At 42.9% G+C, this 21,390-nt stretch overlaps 1 protein-coding gene across 1 annotated transcript in view; it reads left to right on the top strand.

Annotated features, from left to right (window-relative positions):
* The window catches only part of LOC124795774 (sodium/potassium/calcium exchanger Nckx30C), a 625,575-nt gene that overhangs the window by 247,132 nt on the left and 357,053 nt on the right, over positions 1-21,390 (top strand). The window lies entirely within an intron of this gene.

Here is a 21,390-nt window from a genome sequence, read left to right as displayed (position 1 = left end):
TGTAAGTAATCGCATAGATTCAACGTAATTATAACAATACATATTGCAATATAACTTAGGCATGTACAAACATCAGTCCAATTCAGCATCAGCTTAGTATTCGTGATAATCGTCACAAGATTAAAATAATGAGAAACTCTATCAGACTGATAGAGAAGCGTTTTACACATATGAGGGTTGGAACTTTAAAAGTGGCAACCATTTATTTACAGCTCGTACAAAATAGATACGTGTTTCAAAGTTTTACTTACCTTCAAATTAGTCACCAGCATTGTGTATAGCCCGTTGCCAGCGATGTGGAAGTCGTAGGATACTCTTAGCAGAACCAGTTGTATTGACAGTTCAAGCGATGTGGTCTATTGCCCGACGAATTTGTAGCAGTTCTGAAGAGAATGCTGTGAATTGTTTCCTTCAGTTCAGAAATCGAATTGAGCTCACGAGGGCTTAAGTCAGGAGAGTGCATACAGTAGGTGGTATAGCACTTGGCATCCCCATCAGTCAAACAAATCAGTAACAGCTTGCACTGTACGTGCTTGAGCACTGTCATGCAGAATAATGGTCAGGTCCTGTAGAAAGTGTCATCACTTCTGTCTCTAAGCTGGTCGTAGGTTGTGTTCCAAAAATGAACAGCGTAGAGGCATAACTGGTGACACTTTCTGCAGGGCCTGAGCATCATTTTGCAGGACAATGCTCAAGCACGTACAGTGTAAGCTGTTACTGATTTGTTTGACTGATGGGGCTGGTAAGTGCTATACCAACTACTGCACTCCCCTGACTTAAGCTCTCGTGAGCTCAATTCGATTTCTAAACTGAAGGAAATACTTCAGAGCATTCGCTTTAGAACTGCTACAAATTCGTCGGGCAATAGACCGCGACGCTCGAACTGTCAACGCAACTGGCACTGCTAAGAGTATCCTACGACTTCCACATCGCTGGCAACGGGTTATACACAATGCTGGTCAGTAAAACTTTGAAACAAGTATCTATTTTGGACGAGCTGTAAATAAATGGTTGCCACTATTTAAGTTTTAACCCTCGTATATCTGAAGAGAAGTTTCAAATCAATGTAGTCGCCATTGTCCTATCCAGACGTTCACATGGTTAACTGGTTACTAAAAAGCTATATTGAGTTTAGAGGTCTGCCAGCTCGTGATCAGCAAGGGAACTGATTATGTTGATCTAAGACTTTGTAAAGAAGAACTCCGGGATGCGCTGAGACCACAGCGAGCTTACTCGGCCGTGGTGATGTTTCTGGCCAAACTATAAAGCCAGTGACTAGATAATGTACAATGGAGAGAGTTGACGGTGGTCCTGCTGACACATGCAATTTGCTTGGATGTCGGAATTCCAGCCCGGATGAAAGAGTGTTGGGAGTAGTAGAACAAGGCATATGGCGCGGCCAGCTACATACAGGGTGTTCGGAAGTTGCCATTACAAACATCTACGACTTGTAGACGGTGGTGCGTACATAACATTTTGGTGCTAGGAACTCATGTCCGGAAATGTACCACTTCCGTGCAACAGCCGTTTGAAAACGTGTTTTCTGGGTAGGTTTGCAAGAGGTTAGTCATGATTGGGGAAGGGAGGGGGGGATCTTACGTCGGACTGGCTGATGTCATTTGACGCCTCCCTCACCTGTTTCGAGACTCATTCACTGTTCTGTGAGCGATGCAGGTGGTATGGAGTGCTGGAGGTGGTACGGATGTAGCTGCTGGTGTCGGAGGTGGTACGGATTTAGCTGCTAGTGCCGGCCAGAGTGGCCGTGCGGTTCTGGGCGCTACAGTCTGGAGCCGAGCGACCGCTACGGTCGCAGGTTCGAATCCTGCCTCGGGCATGAATGTATGTGATGTCCTTAGGTTAGTTAGGTTTAATTAGTTCTAAGTTCTAGGCGACTGATGACCTCCGAAGTTAAGTCGCATAGTGCTCAGAGCCATTTAGCTGCTGGTCTTCCACAACATACCAGACGTTTCTGGGAGGAACATCCACTGTTCGCGCAATTGCTCGCCTCTCGTTGACGGGTTCTCTTCAACATGAGCAGTACGGCCTTCTCAATACGGGTCTGCGGCGTCTTCTTGGAGCACCACAGTCACGCCTGCTGACGGTGAAGGTACCTCTTTCTCGACACCGATGGTTAATTTCGGCGAAAACGGCATGCGGTGGTGCCGAACGTTGCGCATAACGATCTTGATAAAACCGAGGAGCAGCTCGTCCACTATTGTGAGTTTCATAATACAGAAGGATCATGTCGGTGTATTCTGCAAACGTATGCTCCACCATATTGCTCTCACACTTACAGGCTCGAATCAGGTGAGAGAGGTAGAACAGACGTCAAATGGCATCAGCCAATCCAGCATAAGCATCGTCCCACCATGACTACCCTGTTGCAAACCTACCTCGCAAATATATTTTCAAACGACTGTAGGACATGGGTCCCTGTTCAAAATATTATGTGTTCATACCCCTTTGCGCGTCTTAGAAGTTTGTAACAAAAAGTACACACTCCACAAAAAAATTCACGAAATCCAAGTATTGATGGCTCCGATCATCCTTGCACCCATTCTCTATACATGGAGTGCATAGTGGTCTGAGGGTGGAGTTAATGAGATGCCGAAACTATTAGTCTAAATATAACAATAGCTTCTGAAAACACTGTTGTTTGGTGATTATTCTTTGGTAAATATCTGACCCGCCGTTGCCCCGAATCCACGATGGATCAACAGAGATTTTTTGGTGTGTTTCCCGATAACGGATAAAGATTTTTGAAAACGGAAAGATGGGACTTACAGATAAATGCTTATAGGGAATACCGTTCAAATTTGAGCAATTTGCGGCAGTTGTTTATTTAGATATCCGCTGCTGACACGAAAAAGTGGTGAAAAACGCTTTTTTTCGGGCATTCTCAGGAATCGCCCTTGAGATAAATGTTGCCTCCATGGGCCCCTTAAGGCGCACCGCAGACTACATCTGATGCAAAAGAACCAACGGATTTGCTCCATTTGGCTAACCTGGAGAAAGTGTGTACTATTCAAAATTTGATCCTGTACTGCATGATAGATAGAACAAGACGATCCATCTTTGGATGTATAAATGATCCCTAGCCCAATGGCTATCCAAAACACTCGAACCTACCTTTGTATTACTTACAGAACCCGAGGTATCATGCCCAGAAAAAAGTCCGTTTTTATGCGGGGCGTTTTTTAACACATTGGTGACGCATGCTTGTTTTAGGGGTACCTCAAAGCGCCGCGTACCCTGGGCAGACAGTGTCACACGGTCGCGAACCACGCCGCAGCGGCTGGATGCGCAAGTGGCGAGCGTCGCGTTTGCCGCCGCGGCCGTTCCGCGTGCTGTGGGCAGGCCGCACAGATTAGCCGTCGCCACAACACAGCTGTCGCCGTCACACGGAGCCGCTCTCTTGGGTTTATACTGGCCTGCTCTAGAGCTGTTGAAACGCCGACCCGTGTTGTTGCCACTGAGGGGCTTGCAAATCCACTGTTCCGCCTTCCGGTGGCAAACGCACATGGGAAGTCCCTGCAGTGCAGTATAAGTCAAGCTGCGTCCATGTTCCTCCTTCTCTGCGTAAACAGTTCAAAGTGTTACACATTCTTTCCCAACGAATTGGTTGCAGAAGTCCTCTTCATTCTGGAAATGCCTACCACGCAATTACGTCTTGATCGGAGGAAAGAGGAGAAAGTCATTGAATGCCACGTCAGAAGAATAGGAGGTAATAAAAAGTGTTATAGGCCAAACAATCAGCATGTGTAACTACGTCCTAAGCAGAACGAAGTTGAGCGTTGGCGTAGCAGAAACATCCCCTTCGTTTCGACTGTCTCCCGTAACTTCGCTAGCAGATTTCCGTTGTACACTGCCGTGGCGGTTTGCTCTCATGGGCATAGTCTGTTAGCACCAGATTACGGCAAACCCAGATAATATTCAGAAACATCTTGCTGCTTGTGGTTACGTCACGACCTGTATCAGCAGTAGTGAATCTACATGTTTCTACTGCTTGCTTCTCTCGTTGGTCTGTATGGTCGAGGTGATGAATCCAAAACTAGTCCATTGTGATTACGGGGCTAAAAAACTCACTGGGATTGAGTTAATACAACCACAGCACTTCCCCTACTGCCTGGAGTCGAAGGTTTTTTTTTAAATCGTTGGGGGTAATAGTAGAACCCAGCAGTCGGAGATCTTTATCATGTTCAAAATCTCATGCAAGATGTTGAAAGCTGATTTTCACTTTCTCCAATATCTCCTAGGTTGTGATCAACAGTCGACTCTGGACTGAAAGGCCCCCATCATAGAGGGCTCCTGCTGGTTCAGTGTGTCAAGCTCCTTGGTCCTTGTCAGACGATCCCTGTAATAGAGGGCTGTCACCGAATGTCTTGAGTAGGCACTTGAGCCCCCCCCCCCCCTCTACAGTGGGGGAGAGGGGTGCTGAAGTGCACTATACCGAATAATGATGCTGGTGAGTAGAAAACGGAGTCTGTGAACAAGCGGACCCTGTGGACCCAAGAAAATTGGGTAATCGGCCAGGACTATCGTTTGAGGATCGTGTTACCACGTAATCGCCAGTACCGAAGGTTTCTGGTAGCTAACGGAAGCCGCGATGTAACCATGGCACACTACACCGCGAATTACCCATAAAACTGACCTCGTGACATCCAATTCCTATGAGAATAGGGTATAGGATGTCTCTGGCAGAGTACAGTGTGTAGGAAAGGTGTCGCTTTAAGCATCATTGGCGGTTACTCGTCAAATACTGTTAAACATCTAGCTAACACGAGTAGTACAATACGAAAAGAAGACTAACGCTGGGACTGTCGTTAGAGATGTCAGGTGACGCTATGGCGTGAAAGTATTCGAGACCACTCTACAAACAGGCTACATTCCGTTAGTGTAAAACATGTTCAGTATTCGAGCGTCAATATCATATTACCCACGTGACTCACACTCTTCTCTCTCACGGAGTTCTTCCTTGTTTATGCCGTTATCCTGGCCAGTGACAGCACTCGTCATTAGCCATTTGCATTGGAATTGATAGATAACTTATTTTAGGTTTCAAATATCTTAGTCAGTTCCTGGATTGTACAAGCAGTATAATTTTTCTGGATACGTCTACTCGACATTTACCAAAAGTCGTATTGATTTATAAACAGTAACAAAATTAATTCAGTTTGTAGTAACCTCTTCCACCAGGCGAAAATTAGCGAAGTCCTGACAGGGCGCTGTGGCTACTTGATAGAACTCTCCCGAGGTCGAATTCGAGAGCGATAGTTCGGCCTCGACTGCTACAGAGACAGCTGTTGGCGTAGCACTAAAAGTCTTCTAACCAATAAAATTTGAGAAATGAATATGAAACAGCTTCTTGTATCAGATATCAATTTTCTAATGATATTACCTTACACACTTCCATGCAATGTCACTTAATTAATGCTGTCAATCGTTTCCAATTTCACGATGCTACTGCTTACCTTTCTAGGCAGAGACCACAGAAAGAAAGTTACACACGTAGTCCCATGCTAAGTCATTGTGCAACGAGAGTAGTACATTGTCAGAAGAGAGTACATGTTTTGTGTCTCTTGCAGACACAATTCTGCTGCGGTACGCTTAACAGATGCAGCACAGTGTGGGGGCGAAATATCGTGGCAACAGGAAAAGTACTCCAAAGTTAAGGTACGCACATAGTACCAGTTCTGCGGGAAAGACGTCTAAATTGCACACCGATTCACAGAGGTAATTTTTGCGGTATATAGATGAAACACAATGTCACGTCCAGTGTTAATGAAATGGTGCCAACAATTTGACCAGGAGTGCACAGACGTGGCTGATGCTCACCGGCAAGGAAACTCATCGACATCGACAGCAGAAGACAAACAGTCGACGAAGAACATCTGTGAGAGATAAAGAGAAATTCCAACGATGTAGACGTGTACACGCCGGCTCTCGAAAGGCTCCGTGACCGAGGGGCAAAGTTCCACCGTCGAGGAACTAAACGACTGCTAGAACGTTTCGAACGTCGTTTACAGAGTTTTGGCGACTATGTTGAAAAACAGTTTGATGGATCCGTGTCACTTTTAAGTATAAAGCAGCCTTGAATAAAAGTATTTTGTCGGCGATAATAACGTGTAACTTAATTTTTGAAGTCCCCATGTATTTACCTTTCTCTTTGTCGAGTGAAGCACATCATTTTGCAAAATAGGAGTGTGTGTCAGGTCTGCATGGGCACGGTAAAAGGGCACCCGTCGCATTGGCTTCCCACAGCCACAATGATTGCACGAATGCCCAATTTTTCATCAACCTCTGCCTCTGAAGCAGGACACACAAACACTAAAATAACATGAAAAATACGCAGAATAACGACACAATTTTGTTACCGATGCAGTGCACGGCATTCCTCCTCAGAAAGAATGAAGATAAGGCAGAAGGACAGGCATCCGAGCAGAAAAATATAATTTATAAAATCAGGTTAGTTGAATGACTATTATGTGCAGATTCCAAAATCTGCAATAACACTTGGAGAAAGAGAATCTGTTCACCTCCCGATGCACACAGCTTACGCAGTAGTAAGTATGTCGGTCGTAGCGAGTCTGTTGGAAAATCGCTGCAATGAGGTCGTTTCTTTCTGCCGAAATTGGCTAATCTGCTAAATTGATTGTCGACTCCATAGAGTGCTGTGTGCACAACGACCATATGATAAATAAAATTAGAAGGTCAGCATTGGCCGTAATTTTGATGATTTATTAACAACAAAGCCGATTTCGATCACATAATGATCATCTTCAGTGCTTTAGCGTACAAATTAAAGCTCGTAGGCACTGGTGTCTAGTTATTAGCAGTCACAAAAGCTTCTGTTACTGCTAATAACTAGACACCAATGCCTACGAGCTTTAATTTGTACGATAAAGCACTGAAGATGTGATCGAAAATCGATTTTGCTGTTAATAAATCATCAGAATTACGGCCAATGCTGACCTTCCTTCTAATTTTAATCTGCTAAGGATGTAGCTAAGTTTACGGTTACAGAACGAACATTTAAACCAGCTAGTTAACGTGGCATATGCTTACCTTGTTCGACACTCTTCTTCGCCATCGACTTCGTACCGCGAGTACCATTGAACCATCCCCTTAGAATCCCCTTAGAAAAATTAAGAATGACAGTGCTGGTAAACCTCTTACGTTATTTGATTTTCAAACAACTGAGCAAAACTGAACGTACTCAGACATTTCTCTCTTTACATATTCTGATCAACACTAAACTGACACACAAATATATATATATTTGAGCATCAGCCACGTCTGTGCACTCCTGGTCAAATTGTTGGCACCATTTCATTAACACTGGACGTGACATTGTGTTTCATCTATATACCGCAAAAATTACCTCTGTGAATCGGTGTGCAATTTAGACGTCTTTACCGCAGAACTGGTACTATGTGCGTACCTTAACTTTGGAGTACTTTTCCTGTTGGCACGATATATATATATATATATATATATATATATATATATATATATATATATATATATATATATATATATATATATATTAACCGCAACGCAATCTCGCTTTCAATAATCCCTACAAAAGAATGGCCCTGACTAACAATAACCTATACCTTTCATGAATCACTTACCTCACAAAAATCTTCTTACTGAAACTACTGCAATACAGCGTGCGCCAATACTGCCAGCTAAATAAAAGAATCTAACTACTGAAAGCATTAATTACTGATAGGAATAGTTAGCAAATGAAAGATTTTGATGGAGAACAAACAATGTATTTACCTTAACAGTGTTCAAAACTCATAATATATCAGTTCATGACATCCAGTCTTACAAATTTCGTTTTTCTGACGGACACACGTTCAGATCATCAGCTCTCAAAACTCTGCCATCTCTCTCCCCACATCCACCACTGCTGGCGGCTCACCTCCCACTGCACAACGCTACGCGCTGTTCACATCCAACTGCCCAACACTACAATAGCAAACATTCCAACAATGCAAACCAGCCACAGACAGCACACAGCACAGTCAGTGATTTTCAGACAGGGTGCTGCGTGGCGTTACCAGCATAAAAACCTAAACAGCCTACTTACACCATGACTGATGACATACCTGGCGAGCAAAAGGCGCGGACTGCGGTTATCGATACCGCCTCCTAGCGCCACTTTCATACGGGAGGCCTAGTCTCCAGATGCAATTTGGTTTACGTTCAACCTCAGGTGCCCTTTCACTCGAGAGGCTCGGAGCTTCGAGTTCGGCCCTCTGTAGCCGTCGTCGTCAGCTCGTCATGTGTATCGCCGCTACGGTGAGCCACTTGCATCACTGCTTAGCACCCTTCTCGCGCACTTTAGTACGTTATGTCAAGTCATCAGGTGTGCCATATCTTCCCACTGCTGATCTTGATCAGTAACATACAAAATAGTAAATATATTCTGTGCATGTCTGGCGATGGAGAAAATGGCGAATGTATTCGAATCAGTAAGTTTCATTGCCAAAGTCTCAAGTAGGCCAGTACTGGTGAATGTTCCACCTGTAAGTATGGTATGTATGCTGTGCAAAATTCATCGAAGAATCTCTCTAACTTATGAAGAAAAGTGTACCTATAGCAACAAATGCAGCCATTAGTAAGTGAAAATTTGATGAAATTTCACAAGTAAAAAAAATACTTAGTTATGTTTTAGAACGTCCACTGCAATGAGTGTGAATCATGAATCCTTCCTGGCGATGCTGACAAAGTTTTATGAATTTATTTGTAAAAGTATAGACAGTGGAAATTAAAATATCCTGCGATGCCTCTCCTGCTCCAAGTCGGCCTGTTTGACGTCCTACCCCCCTTACGCAACATGCATTCATTGAATTTTTGACAGCTGAAGGTGTCACCCCAAAGAAGGTTCATCAGAGAATGAAAGCAGTTTATGGTGACTGTGGTGGTGTGAGTACTGTGCGTCTTCATTCTCGTAACGCGAGAGGAGTTCCTTGCAAATTTCAAGTCTGTGCCCTATCATTTCAGGAGTCAGCATGCGGGGTACCCATCGTGCACAGATCGTCCGATAGCCAAGCAAAGCAATAATGTGACACACACGTTCTTGTGAAATGCCGATTGTGCTTGCAGTTTCTCTCTGAGTGATGCGACCATCGTTCTGGATCAATCTTTCAACATTTTGCTTGTAAAACTCGGTGGTTGTTGTCACAGAACTTCTAACTCTTTGTTTGTCACGCAGGTCAGATGTTCCCACCTCAGCATCTTCAAACGTACCCGCCAAACGGCGCACAGTACTCACATCAACACAATCACCATAAACTGCCTTCATTCTCTGATGAATCTCCTTTGGGGGTGACACTTTCTGCTGTCAAGAATTCAATGACTGCACGTTGCTTAAATCGCATTAACCGACCGTCTGCGCAGGGTTCCATTCTTTACACTGTAACAACACAACCGTTCAGTGCTAAGGCTTCTCGCCAACTGGAGCTGTAGAGAAGAGGTTACTGAACAAGCCAGTACCTGTCGCAGGCCAATGCTGCCAACTGTTGAAGAGTTAGGCAGGTGGAGGCATTACTTTTCAGTCGACCCTCGTAGGTACCCGCTCTGCCTCGTGAAAGGGTCCTTATCGTTTACATGCAATGGGTTTTTCCAACATGATAATGAGTCGGCCTCGGTAACCGCGGAGTCGGCACGGAGATTGCTAACCGAAGGTTTCCGAGTTCGATTCCCGGCAGAGTTGAGCGTTTCCTCCCCTTGGGGACTCGACTTTGCGTCGTCCTTAGCTTCATACGTAAATCGCCAGCAGGGCTTCACATAACAAGTCTAAGGATATGTAAATTCGTATTATGATACCGCTTGGTCATTATGAATGTTCTCAGTCTTCGAAACACGTTGTTATATCTTCCGTTGAGATGCCTGCATGAGCACTTGGCATAATTAATTTATTGCTAGGTAAATTACATACATAATGCCGGTTTCCTAGGATTTCAACGGTGAGTCTGTTTAACAGATCCTGTTATTTACTGCGGAATGAGAGTGTTCGTATTCGGAAGACACAATTGAAACGGTGTGTACTGTAATACGTTAAAACGGACGCTGCAGTTGGCCAGAGTTCGACTGTACAGTTCTGTCAATTATCACAACAACACACAAGTGTGCGACACAAACGACACTTAAAGAGACTGAGGCTCTTTGGCATAGTTTATGTCATCAGGATTTCAGGAGCACGGCCGTAGTTTTGGAGGCCACAAAACAACCAAGTGTTCACTCTGACCAAGTACTGATACTGACTGAATCGAATCGACTTCTTGAATTAACCATTACTGCTCTGATATGCTGTTAGCCCAAGTCTAGTACTAGGTGATTTCCCCACCCTCAATTAGGCGAATTCCGGGCTAGTCCCGAATCTTATGTTCATAAAACACGATGCATAAGTAAGCTTACTCGACTTCAGAGAGAAAGATCACTCACAGTTTCGCATCCGTAGATTTACTGATGACCTTAGAGACAGGAAGAGCGTGTGCTCAGAAAGTTAAAAGAGATAATTAATTGCCCGATTACGGAAACAAAGAAATAAATTCTGTGACAACAGGATAATTCTAAGAGGCAGTGGCTATTACTCTCACTGATTCATGTGACGGTTTAGCAAATAATAGACCCAAATACATACGAAATAACATTTTCGCTATACCGTTGTATTATAAAACACAGTTTATTTCACAAGTGGTTTCAGTCTGCATCCGTTTTCAGGGGATTCTAAAATATTATGAAATATTAATACATGAATTTAAAAATTACTTATCACATATTGAGATCATATTGAATTTACTTGAAGTGCCTTACCACATGTCACAGATTAAAAAGGTGTTCCAAATATATGATATCGACAATACTCAAACAGCTGCATGAAATGTAAACGCCTAACGTTAGGGAGTGAATACAACAAGTAGTAATTAGGGAACGACTGCGCTAACATGTTACCTTGAAGCACGCACAGAATGCTGAAATTACTATCACATAAATCGTATGATGTGTCTTCGTAGGCTACTACTGTTCAGTTACTGTACCGACGAAAAATGACTGGAAACAGTAATTACCGTAAAACAACTAGGAGTAATCATTCGGAAGGACCTGAAATCCAGTGATCACAGGAAACGTAGGATAATCAGATGCCAGACTGAGATTCATCGGGACAAACTTAATAAAATGTAATTCATCCCCGAAAGAAGGTGTTTACAAATCATTTGCTCGAACCAAATCTTGAGTATAGTACCTCGGTCTAGGACTTTTACCAAGCTGGATTAATCGAAAGGACAGGTAATATCGCACAAAGATCAGCACGTTTCGTTACATCGTTTGGTCAGGATGTGAGTGTTATAGAGATGTTCAGAAAACTCCACTAGCAGACACAACAACAGGCGATGTATATCACAAAGAGGTTTACTGTCGAAATTTCCAGATCCTGTCTTCCAAACAGAATTGGGAAACATATTCCGACCTGTCACATACATCTCCCGAAATGTTCACGAAATGCAATTAAGATGAATTAGAGCTCAAATGAAGGTTTGTTGACAGTCGTTCTTCCATCGCAGATTTCACAAATGGAACAGCAAAGAGGAAAATCAGTGATACCAGACGCACGCTCTACCACATACCGTTACGTGGTATGCGGAGTAGATGTGACGATGTGCGTACTACAGCTGTGGAAGGAGGAAAAATTATCCAGAGATGATACTAGTCCATAAAGCAATAGAAAGGTACAGTGATATTAACAGATATTGTATTCCTGTCTTCGAGATAACATATAGGTATCAAGTAGAAAGGAAGGTAATCGCCAGAAGTTTTTATTCATACAATAACATTAGAGTATGTATGGATCAAATTTATTTAGCTGAGGCACAGCCACACTGTTCCTGTCATCGTGATATTAACTAATAACGTATGGTTTCTTAATATACTCGTACGTAAGTCATGGTACAAGGAAGTATGAGTACGTGGTACGTCGGTACAACATACAGAGGTTGTACAAAAATGTGAAAACATCAAACACACATTATCATTCTTAATATGGCGTAGGAAAACCATAGACATTCAAAACAGTTTACAGTCGTCTCGGTACAGAAAATACGAGTACAGCTAAGGTTTGGTTTCCAAGGAAAACTTAAACCATAGTTCTTACATAATAGTGGCAAGTGCACGTTACGAAGACAGAAGTGAATAGTGATCATGGATCCTTTTCACCAAAGGAGACAACGTAGGCTCCATAATATTGAGATCTGGTGATCGTGTTAGCCAGGAGAGATTCGACAGTTCATCCTCGTGCTCGCAAAATCAGTCCTGAGCTATGCGAACTGCGTCAACAGGTGGTCTTTCGTTTTGGAACACAGCTTCACCATTGGGGAACCAACACTGTTCGGTAGGATGAGGTTGATCAGCCAAAATGGGCACGTGATCTTTGGCAGTAATGTGACCTTGCAGAGTAACCATGCAGCCCATGGAATACCGCTATATATCATCACGAACCTCCACCATGTCCCACTCGTTGTACGCAAATTCGATAAGAAGTTGGAAACAGTGTTAAACTAGATTCATCCAACCAAATCATTCCATTGTGCCACAGCACAGGTTAGCGGTTTCGGCACTACGGTCTCCCGTCAAGAGCATAGGCATCACGAATGAGTGGTTTTTAAGTTGCAGCTCGCCCTACAATTCCCTACTTATTTCACTCCTTTCATGGTTTTTTTATGCTGACAAGGTTCGCGAGAGCGACATTCCGTTCATCAGTGACTTTTGCAGCTGTTGTCTCCTTCTTTTTCGTCACATCTCACGTCTCCAGGACTGGATTTATAAGCACGAGGATGAACTGTCGAATCCGGCCTAGTCGCCAGTGTATTAGTGAGCCCTTGTGATCTACTTTGGACAGAAAGGTCCGTGAACGGCCTCTTCAGTGGCCATCTGTGACGATCATTCAACACACTCTATAGTTCGCGTTGCGACTAAGAGGATGATATTTTTCTGCTTTCCATACGATGCGTCTTGAAACAACAAACATTTCGACTCCCCTGGTTACGAAAGCATCCACCATAGGAACATCAACAGTGTGCCTACATTCGGATTCACTTCGCTCCGACACAAAACCCTCACAATTACACAGAATACTGTTCTGACGGCGATTAACACCCACAACGTGTTGAGGACATTGCCCAGGTGCCGTTTGTGACTAATTATAAAAGTGCTACCTGCAGCCTTGGCTAGCATTTGGATTTATGTCCAAGCAAGAATTTTTGACGTGTTTCGATACTTTTGACCAACAAATGTGAGTCCGTAAACAAACAAAACGAATAGTTATCAGATAATCAGCGACAAACTTTCGCAGGACAATTGTTGTGGAAGGTTGTGGATGATCAATTGTTGTGGTAAAACCTACGAATGCTATGGTTTAAACGAAGCCGACCTACACGAATGCCTGTAATAAACTTATAAAATGTTTCGGTCAGTATAGATCCATACGTTTCCCTATAACGTTCCACTACCACCCATTTCAAGCCGACTCGTATGATACACTACTGGCCACTAAAATTGCTACACCACGCAGACGACGTGCTACAGACGCGAAATTTTTAACCGAAAGATGCTGTGATATGCAAACGATCAGCTTTTCAGAGCATTCACACAAGATTAGCGCCGGTGGCGACACCTGCAACGTGCTGACATGAGAAAAGTTTCCAACCGATTTCTCATACACAAACAGCAGTTGACCGGCGTTGCCTGGTGAAACGTTGTTGTGATGCCTCGTGAAAGGAGAAGAAATGCGTACGATCACGTTTCCGACTTTGATAAAGGTAGGATTTTAGCCTATCGCGATTGCGGTTTATCGTATCGCGACATTGCTGCTCGCGTTAGTCGTGATCGAATGACTGTGAGCAGAACATGGAATCGGTGGGTTGAGCAGGGTAATGCGGAACGCCGTGCTGGATCCCAACGGCCTCGTATCACTAGCAGTCGAGATGACAGGCATCTTATCCGCATGGCTGTAACGGATCGTGCAGCCACGTCTCGATCCCTGAGTCAACGGATGGGGACATTTGCAAGACAACAACCATCTGGACGAACAGTTCGACGACGTTGCAGCAGCATGGACTATCAGCTCGGAGACCATGGCTGCGGTTACCCTTGACGCTGCATCACAGACAGGAGTGCCTGCAATGGTGTACTCAACGACGAACCTGGGTGCACGAATGGCAAAACGTCGTTTTTTCGGATGAATCCAGGTTCTGTTTACAGCATCATGATGGTCGCATCAGTGTTTGGAAACATCGCGGTGAACGCACATTGGAAGCGTGTATTCGTCATCGCCATACCGGCGTATCACCCGGCGTGATGGTATGGGGTGCCACTCGTTACACGTCTCGGACACCTCGTGTTCGCATTGACGGCACTTTCAACAGTGGACGTTACATTTCAGATGTGTTGCGACCTGTGGCTCTACCCTTCATTCGATCCCTGCGGAACCCTACATTTCAGCACGCTAATGCACAACCGCATGTTGCAGGTCCTGTACGGGCTTTTCTGGATACAGAAAATGTTCGACTGCTGCCCTGGCCAGCACATTCTCCAGATCTCTCACCAATTGAAAACGTCTGGTCAATGGTGGCCGAGCAACTGGCTCGTCACAATACGCCAGTCACTACTCTTGATGAACTGTGGTATCGTGTTGAAGCTGCATGGGCAGCTGTACCTGTACACGCCATCCAAGCTCTGTTTCACTCAATGCCCAGGCGTATCAAGGCTGTTATTGCGGCCAGAGGTGGTTGTTCTGGGTACTGATTTCTCAGGATCTAAGCACCCAAATTGCTTGAAAATGTAGTCACATGTCAGTTCTAGTATAAAATATTTGTCCAATGAATACTCTTTTATCATCTGCATTTCTTCTTGGTGTAGCAACTTTAATGGCCAGTAGTGTATATGTCTTCGGCATGCTGGTTAGTGCACAGTCAGCGTTTTTGAGAGACACGTAACATCCACGCCGGCACGATTCGTCATTTTTGGCCCATGAATCTCGGTGATAAGTGAATTTACGACTGAGTTTAGCCCCAAAATGAGGCCGGTCCTCCTCTCACTCGGGCGGTTCCGTCCCCGTCTCAGGCCGGGCACACGCTCATATCAATCTTCCACAGTACTGAATCAATCAAGTGATGTGAAATTCTTTATTGCGCCGATTGCTGAGCCCGAAATTTATACTGACTGACAGAAATTAACGGCGATGAACCAACATTGTTGTCACAAATTTTCCTTATAGACATCCATTAAGACTTCCACGGCGTTTGGCAGCTCCCTACACCATGAAAACTGTACCGTAACGCGATAGATTTATAATGAAAAGTTACTGACAGTTCTTAGTTTAAGACAGGAACCTAGCAGGCAAGGAAGAATGTACGTGATGTAAATCTTTTTTCAGACAACGCTGGAGTGTTAAAGGTCAGTTTTTTTATTCGATTGAGGCGGTACTGAACAGAATTGGGGAAAAAAGAAATTTGTGGCACAATTTGACCAGAAGATGGGATCGGTTGACAGGATATGTTCTGAGGCATCAAGGGATCACCAATTTAGAGCTGGAGGACAGCGTTGAGGGTAAAAATCGTAGAGGAAGACCAAGAGATGAATACACTAAGCAGAGGATGTAGGTTGCAGTAGGCACTTGGAGATGAAGATGCTTGCGTAGGATAGAGTGGCATGGAGAGCTGCATCATACCGGTCTCTGTACTGAAGACCTGATCAACAACAACTCTAAGCTGTGATCGTGAAGGTTGTCTCTAAAGTACCCAGAGATAAAAATTCGGAAAACATGGCCAAGAGCGAGTGGGACACGCGCTCTGAGAGTTCCGTACAAACTTCATTATATACGTAGATGCTTCATCCGTTCTGGGAATAGCTTTTATCGAAATAGATACTTAACAAATGGCGAGACTGACAGTCTAAAAACAAATGACAAAAAAATATTTTTTCGTGTGATATAATTATAAATTAACAAGTTCCTGATCTTTTCCTTCACTTGTACTATAGAAATTTCATGATTATAGGCCAAACCTTATAGGTTTTGAGGAATTAGTTTGCGAGTACCAAATATTTGACATAAACGTACTATCTTTTGAGTGCTTTGAATTAGAAGCTTAACTTTTTTGCACCACCAAAGAAAAATAGATCTTAATATGAGACATAAATTTCAACTTGATATGTCTACCCGTTCCTGAAAAAAACGCTTTTGAACAGACGAACAGATAGACAGACAACAAAGTGACGCTATAAGAGCTCCGTTTCTACCCATCGACATACGGAACCGGAAAAATTGAAATTTTGTTCCGAAGAAGAATCACAAAATAACATTTGATCTCAATGAAAGTCAAATTAGAACGCTCTGAAAGAAATTCACCAAACAATGACATTAATTAATACTGTAAAAACAAGTAAAACTAAATTAATCTTGTCATATAACTAAGGATTTCGCGGCCGCATGTCATAGTTGCTGGTGGGTCTTCCGGGCTGTATGGTCGTTATCCTAGAAACTTTTCTGTTCCTGACGTTTCGTCCGGGTCTGCGCTGGACATCTTCGGAGGTGCTCCTGGGGGCGCTGAGTCTCGCGGATTGACGCGTCGGACGACGGAGAGTGACGTAAATCCTGTGTAAAATAAGCGTTGTCTAATTTACGCTTGCTCATCAGAGATAATCCTTGTCAGAGATGAAACTTAACTATCGATTGTCACCTGTAAAGTACAAAAACTTATTTATTGATTTTGCGGAGTCACAGTCAATATATCAATAAATCTCACAGATTCATCTTTTCTGTGAAACTGATCCCCATGCTCTTATATTTCGATGGCTTCGCTATACAGCCGTGGACAGCAGTTTGTCACTGTAGATGAAACTTTCGGTCTCAGAAAACTTCATTACCTCCTGGCTGAAGAGCATGCTGCTTTTTCTGTTTTCCGTATTCGGGGAAGACTTTTGTGTTATTTCAGTCTTCATTCTTCTATCAGTAGTTCAAGCCACACAGATTCTTATACATCCTTCATGCCGTTAGAAGAAGGCGTTTATATTTTATAGATCGAAGTGATAGACATATTTTCAAAGTTGGCCTAAAAACCGGTCTGATATCATACTTCCGTAAAACCCTCTTGATCTGATCAGTTACTTTCTTGATAAACAGGAGAGAAACCCTGCTATTCCGTCACTGTGTCTCATTCCGACACTCGGTTCATTAAACTAAGGAAGGTCTACATCCAGAGCACCAGAAATGTGAACCCCCTCTCCTTCCAAATGACAGCCGAGTGCCTTAAACATTGCACCGTCACTCTCAGTAAAACCACCCTAAACTTCAGTGAAGTGACGTGGGAAACCAGGAACAGTCTAAATCAACAAGGTCGGCTGGGGTCTTGAATCTTCAAAGATAATTTTTATTTATTTATTTACACGTCAAGTTCCATAGGACCAAATTGAAGATCAAATCTCCAAGGTCGTGGAACGTGTCAGTACATGATATTTCAACATAAAAGTAATAACAGATTAAAATAAAATGTTTATGAACCCGAAGAAAGTCAATCCATAAGTTTAAGTAAAGGCAATCAACAGTACAACAAAAATCAGCTTAATTTTTCAAGGAATTCGTCGACAGAATAGAAGGAATGGCTCATGAGGAAACTCTTCAGTTTCGATTTGAAATCGGGAGGATTACCGCTAAGATTTTTGAATTCGAGTGGTAGCTTATTGAAAATGGATGCAGCAGTATACTGCACACCTTTCTGCACAAGAGTTAGTCCGATCCAAATGCAGGTTTGATTTCTGTCGAGTATTAACTAAGTGAAAGCTGCTTATTCTTGGGAATAATCTAATATTGTTAACAAGAAATGACAGTAAGGAATGTATATATTGAGAGGCCAGTGTCAAAATACCCAGACTTGAGGACGTGGGTCGACAAGAGGTTCGTCAACTTACACCACTTATTTCCCGAACCGCCCGTTTCTGAGCCAAAAATATCCTTTTAGAATGGGAACAGTTCCCTCAAAATATAATACCATACGACATAAGCGAATGAAAATAAGCAACGTAGATTAATTTTCGTGTCGTAACGATCACTCACTTCAGATACCGTTCGAATAATAACAACGGCAGTGCTAAGTCATTAAACAAGATCATGAACGTGGGCTTTTCACGACGGTTTACTATCTATCTGAGCACCTAGAAATTTGAACTGTTCAGTTTCACTGATCATTTGCCCATTCTGTCAAATCAAAACGCCAGGTTTTGTTGAATTGTGTGTTAGAAACCGTAAAAACTGAGTCTTACTGTGATGTATCGTTAGTTTATTTTCTACAAGTCATGAACTTATCTCATGAACTGCACTATTTGAAACCGAGCCAATGTTGCACACAACATCCTTTATACCAAGCTGGTGTCATCAGCAAACAGAAATATTTTAGAGTTACCTGTAATACTAGAGGGCATATCATTTATACAAATAAGGAAGTGGCGTGGCCCCATCACTGATTCCTGGGGCACCCCCCACTTGACTGTACCCCAGTCACACACTACATCACAGTCATTCTCAACATTTTGATTGATGACGTTTTGCTGTCTGTTTCTAAAGTAAGAGGTGAACCAATTATGAGCTAATCCCCGTATTCCGTAATGGTCCAACTTCTGGAGCAATATTTTGTGATCAACGCAATCAAATGCCTTAGTTAAATAAAAAAATATGCCTAGCATTCGAAACCTTTTGTTTAACCCATCCAGTACCTCACAGAGAAAAGAGAATATAGCATTTGCAGTTGTTAAACGGCTTCTAAAGCTGAACTGTACATTTCAAAGCAAATCGAGTGATATAAAATGATCAATTATCCTTACATACACAACTTTTTCAGTAACTTTAGCCAACACTGATGGCATAGAAATAGGTCTAAAATTGTCTACATTATCGCTTTCTCTCTTTTTATAGAGCGGCTTTACTACTGAGTACTTTAATCGCACAGGAAACTGACCATTCCTAAGGCAAAAATTATAAATATGGTTAAATACAGGGACAACGTATCCAGCACAGTTCTTTAATATTCTGCTAGGCACTCCATCATATCCATGAGAGTCCTTAGTCTTCAGTGATTTAATTATTGACTCAATTTCCCCTTGTCTGTATCACAGAGGCGTATTTCAGACATCAATCTCGGAAAGGCATTTGACAAGATAGTTATAGGATTCCGTGAAGAAATTAAATTTTTATTTAATTCACCAGCAATGCTCAGAAAATGATTATTAAATACTGTACGTATATTTGATTTATCAGTAACAGAATTATTTTTACTACGAACTGACTCTATATCGTCGGCCTTGTGCTGTTGACCAGACACTTCCTTCACAACCGACCATATGGTTTTAGTTTTATCCTGTGAATTAGCTATTCTATTTGCATACCACATACTCTTTGTCTTCCTAATAACATTTTTAAGCACCTTACGATACTGTTTGTAATGGGCTACTGTAGCTTGATTGTGACTGTTTCTAACATTTTGATATAATTTGCGCTTTGTGCTACATGATATCCTTACCCCACTAGTCAGCCACCTGAGCTGCCTATTACTGCATGTGCCCCGGTCAGAACGTTATAATGGAAAGCAACTCTCAAAAAGCATGATAAATGTGTTAAGGAAAGCATTATATTTACCATTTGTGTTACCGGCACTATAAACATCATTCCACTCTTGTTCCTTGACAAGGTTTAAAAAACTCTCTCTTGCTGTTGGATTAACTTTCATACATTGTTCGTAATTATATGTGACATTTGTTTGAGTACAAAAGTCTTTTAGTGTTAACATTTGTGCATCATGGTCTGAAAGGCCATTCACCCTTTTACTAAGAGAATGCCCATCTAGTAACGAAGAATGAATAAAAATATTATCTATGTCTGTGCTACTGTTCCCCTGTACCGTAGATGGAAAAAACACAGTCTGCATCAGATCACATGAATTTAGGAGACCTACCAACATACTTTTTCTTGCACCACCACATACAAAATTTATATTGAAGTCACCACATATATCTTATTTCTGGTACTTCTTACAAAGTGAATGAAGAACCTCTTCCAGCTTGAGCAAAAATTCTCTGAAGTCGGAGTTAGAGGACCTATGAACAACAACAATTAGAAGTTTAGGTTCACTAAATTCAGCTGCCCCTGGACAACATTCAAATATCTCTTCAGCGCAGTGTCGTAATACGTCTATGGACTCAAATGGAATACTGTTTTCCACATACATAGCCACTCCCTCACCCCACAAGGAATTCCTTTAAAAACAACCAGCTGATCTGTATCCTGGTAAGAGAATCCTCTGAAATGTCAAATTATTTAAGTGGTGCTCCGATATACCAATAATTTCAGAGTCAACATCCATAAGCAGTTCACCAACTTTATCTCTAACACCTCTTACATTTTGATAAAATATGCTAATTCCTTCTCTAATTGGAAACATGACATCTTCTGAAGGTGATCCCCTAGTTAGAGGGACGTCCTTTAAGCAGGTATATCAATCAGCTGACTTCAATTTAAAAAACGTGCAGCTCTAACACCAAATACTATAGGAATTTTTCCATGAGTGATCCCACCACCACTCACTACACTGTCACCTGTAAGCTTTGCCAGCCTCCCCCTCCCATACCTAGGCCATGCCTAGTGAAACCCGATCTACTGATACACCCAGCTGGTGCCACTGAAAAGTGACCCATGGCATCAGCGGCCTCTCGAGCCCCATGTTAACGAGCCTAACAGCCACATTAAGATGAGGCCGATCATGACGCTGAAACAGTTGCACGAAATGCACATTAGTGCCACCAGTTTGAGTAGCTATCTTTACCTGGTCACCACTTACATCATATTTCCCGTCCCTATCAAGACTGTTCCCTGCTCTACCCACTATCACTATCAGATCCTCCTTCGTAAAATTCCTACATAACTCCCCTATGCTGTCAGTCACCTGAGCCAACCCTGCACTCGGCTTCACAATGCTGGTGACCTGGTACTCACTTCCCAACACTTCCTGCAACTGCTGTCCCACACCTCTACCGTGAGAGCTACCTAGCAGCAGAACCTTCTTCTTTCTGTTAGACTTTGCAACTGGCCTAGGCCTCCTAACTGCTGAGGACTGCTGCATGTTCCATACATCTACAGCTACAGGGGGCTCCTCTCCACACAACTCTGACAGTTGGCCAAATCTATAGCATGTATGCAAAGTACAACTGTCTGAATACCTCCTCCTCCTAGCTGTCCTCTTGCCTACTGCCAGTTCCCATTCCCCACCACCCTTCACCCACCTCAACCTATCTAGTTCCTTCTTTGCGCATTGTAACTGCACCTGAAGGACACAG

The sequence above is a fragment of the Schistocerca piceifrons genome, chromosome 4, assembly GCF_021461385.2.
Source record: "Schistocerca piceifrons isolate TAMUIC-IGC-003096 chromosome 4, iqSchPice1.1, whole genome shotgun sequence".
NCBI lineage: Eukaryota > Metazoa > Arthropoda > Insecta > Orthoptera > Acrididae > Schistocerca > Schistocerca piceifrons.
This window is presented reverse-complemented; position numbering and strand designations above follow the sequence as displayed.